This window comes from Motacilla alba, chromosome 2 (genome assembly GCF_015832195.1).
Source record: "Motacilla alba alba isolate MOTALB_02 chromosome 2, Motacilla_alba_V1.0_pri, whole genome shotgun sequence".
Taxonomy (NCBI): Eukaryota; Metazoa; Chordata; class Aves; order Passeriformes; family Motacillidae; genus Motacilla; species Motacilla alba.
Genome location: NC_052017.1, coordinates 141,820,423 through 141,824,132, shown reverse-complemented (window position 1 = coordinate 141,824,132; position 3,710 = coordinate 141,820,423). Strand labels below are relative to the sequence as shown.

The 3,710-nt window shown below is 45.9% G+C and overlaps 1 long non-coding RNA gene across 3 annotated transcripts in view; it reads right to left on the bottom strand.

Moving 5' to 3' along the window:
* LOC119698382 overlaps positions 1-3,710 on the bottom strand; it is a 146,915-nt gene that overhangs the window by 37,586 nt on the left and 105,619 nt on the right. The window lies entirely within an intron of this gene.

Here is a 3,710-nt window from a genome sequence, read left to right as displayed (position 1 = left end):
CTGTGAAGAAAACAAGAAGGAAGAAAAAAACCTATCAGAACATGTCATCAGAGAAGTAAAATGTTGGGCATGGTATCTGCTCAGCAAGACAGCACTCAAAGTGGCAGAGGGAAAGGTGGTTTGGGGGGTCATTGGATGAAACATGCACATCAGGAGCTCCAAGACAAAAATATGAGTGAAGTACCAATAAATCAACCACAATGTGACTCTTCCTGCTGGTGGATGCTTCAGCCAACATCCATGGCAGGGGCTGTGCATGACACAGCTTTTGGGACTGGGACTCCAACGTACAGATGTGTCAGCCTGGGGGTTCGTGCTCATCACTGCCCTGCTTGGCAGTGAGTGACTGTCCAAGTGAGGACACAGTGCTCAGGAAGAGCTGCTTGGGGCGAGGGTCCTTAACTTCCCCAACAGCAGGGAAACCCCAACCCAGCCACACACTGGGTGCAAAATAATCCCAAACACGGGGGATGCTTCCCCACCTCCCCCTGTTTTGACTAAAGGACAACAACTAAATTGCAACTAATTTACTGGTGAAAATAATGACAGAAAAAGATAAAGACACCTTCTTTCAAGTCTGTTTGAGGAAAGCAACCCTGAATGACCACACAGGCTCATTTGCACCCAGCCATATGCGACCTTTGTGTTCGCTGCCTGCCTGTGCCTTGTAGACTCTGGTGAGCCGCAGGAGCTGAGGCCAAGCCTCAGAGAACTTTCTCACAGAGAAATCACTGCTGGGGAGGTGGAGGAAATACCCCAAGGGTCTCCCAAGGGGGTATGGGTGTCTCACAGAAATTTCAGAGGGGAGCTGGGGAGCAAGGGCTGCGAGGGGAGAAAATTCCAAATACCTCCCCAGCTTCACATGCCAGAAAGTGAGAGAAAACCCCATGTATGAATCACCCTGTGCTGACACCTCAGAGCCACTAAAGTGTTTCACACAGGCTGCCATGCAGCCTCCTGCCAGAACAGAGGAGCCCATTTGCTGTTCTTGCAGCCCAGCTGTGAGGCTTTGTAGGCAAGGGGATGCCAGGGTGGGCTCAATGCCTCTGTCAGCTTGCTTGCAAGTGGGGAGAGGCATAAGGGCATAGCTGTGGGAACCAACACAGATCCACCAAACCCCAAGACTTCTGCACCCAATAATGAAGCCTAAGATGGCCACCTTAATCTCCTCCTACTTGGAAGGGACTGCAAAATAAAAGCTCTTGTCATGGCTAACATTTCATAGAATCACAGAATAGTTTGGGTTGGAAGGTGACCTTAAGATCATCTTGTCCAAAGCAACTGCCATGGGCAGGGGCAGTTTCCAGGCACAGTAGACCAGGTTGCTTAAAGCCTCATTCAACCTGGTCTTGAACACTTTCAGGCATGGGCATCTACAAATTCCGTGGGCAAACTGTTACAGCATCTCACCACCCTCATCATAAAAAAATTTCTTCCTCATGTCCAAACCAAACCTAGCCTCTTTCAGTGTGAAGCTGCTCCCCCTTGTCCTATCACTCCATGTCTTTATCAAAAGTCCCTCTTCAGACCTCTTGTAGACCCTTCAGGTGTTCTAAAGTCTCCCCAGAGCCTTCTCTTCTCCAGGCTGAACAGCCCCTGCTCTTTCAGCCTTTCCTCACAGGTGAGATGCTCTAGCCCTCTGATTATCTCCATGGCCTCCGTGGACCTGCTAAAACAGGTCCATGTTCCTCTCAGACTGGGGACCCACTGCTGGGCATTTCACACTGCAGCCCCATCACTTCTCAGGGTGACCTCTGTTTTCCCTACCTGCCCTGGGGACAAAGGCTCTTGTCAGACAAGTGCAGGAACTGACACAATCAAGAATAAGCTAGACTGTGATTTTTCTCTGGGTTAGATTTTGTTCAGATCAGTGTTACAGTGCTGCAAAATCATGTGCACCTAGGCACCAAGAGCAGGGATGGGATCAGCTTGAAAGAGTAAGGACAGCGGGACCAACCCCTGTGGCATGGGCACACTCACACTGGGTGAGAAGAGCACCCTCACACGTCATTCTCAGCACTCAATTTTATCAGCCTCGGAATAAAACTTGTTCCTTCATTAGAGCACAAGCTCTGTATGGGGACAGCCATTTAGAAATAAAACCAGGCCAACTTAGTCTTTCCTGAAACTTCAGACTTATTTTCATTCACATATTTTTCTTCCCTTTTTTTTTAAAAAAAGGATTGAGAAAGGCCTCACTGGAGCATGAATTCCATAAGCACACACCTCAGGCAACTACATAATCCTGCCCAGAAACAAACCAAACACCTTAATCTCAACAGTTTTATTAAAAAGCTTGCCCAAAAATGAGAAACTTCCTTTTTATGTTCAGCTTAATTACCACCATAACAGGTAAGACCCACTTGCTCCTGAAGCATCAGCAGATCATCCATCCCTGATACACCTGTATTGGGCTGAACAAGCAACCTGCTGCTCCAGGCTTTCCCATCCCAGGTCTTCCTGTCCACCTCTTCCTATGTGAATTCATCTGAAGAACATGAGAACTGGACCCAGTAAGCACTCTTGGGAAGGCCACTTGCCTCTGAGAAACCCTCCTGTTTTTTCTAGGTTCTCCTCTGAGACCTTCCTACTAGGGTTTTTTAATTCTGGGTTTGGGGCTTGGTTTGGTGTTTTTTGTTTCAGTTATGCTGTATGATCAAAATTGCCTTTAAAAACTCTAAACATGCATTACATATGAAATTAATATGCAGGGGAGAGGGGGAAAAACTGTCATATCTTCTTGCCAAGATGTAAATAAAGTGCTGAGTAGGAACTGAACTGGCCACAGATGTAATCTAGCCCCGTCAGTGCTTTGGAGCACGTGTGATACAATATTAGATCCAAATTAGGAGATTCTTACAAATCAAAAGACCATTTTGCCAGCTCAATTTTTGGTGGAAAAAAAAAAAAAGAAAAAAGTTAGAGAGGTCTATTTTGTCTAAAATAGCATTTAGCCCAGCCAGTTTTGCAGGAATAAAAAGAACAAAATCAATAATAACCTATGTAGCAACCTATCACAGTTCTGCACATTTCTATCAGTAAATAAATTTAGCTATATTATAAGGATTACCCATCTGTATTACGATACAAAGACAAACAAATGTGCACTGCCAGCTTTGGACCAAGGCTCTGGAATTTACAGAAGCAAGGAAAAATCAACAGGGGCTTTGCCTGAATAAAGACCGCTGGATTGAGCACACAAGGCTTGTGCCAGTGTTCAGTGAACCAGCTTGGCCTGCATGTGTGTGTGCACAGTTAAAGATAACCATCTTGATATATTTATATCAAAGAGGGAGAGCAAAAAAAAACCTCACATGCAAAACATGGTGACGTTCTCACAGATCTTGCAGATCTGGAGGCAACTGAGCCGCGCTCTCACAAGAGGTCACAGCTCTGGAGTTAATAACCCTCTGACGTGGGTTTTCTGAAAGGGGACCTCATTTGGCTGCCCCCACAACTGCTGTTGTACACAAAGCTGGTGCAAAAGTCACATAGCAAGCATGCAGTGAGGTGATGCAGCACTGCAATCATTTAGCTCCTCATTTTCTACATGCTGGAGAACATTTTTGGATTCCTCATTTTGGGCTTGAAAGTTTGGAGATTAGATTCTTAAAAGCAAATGTGTGAAAACAGTCTGCTCCTCCCAACTACTAGTGTGTCTGTTTGCTTAGGTAGCTTTGTGCTGGTACTGGTGAAGCAATTGTGCTTTT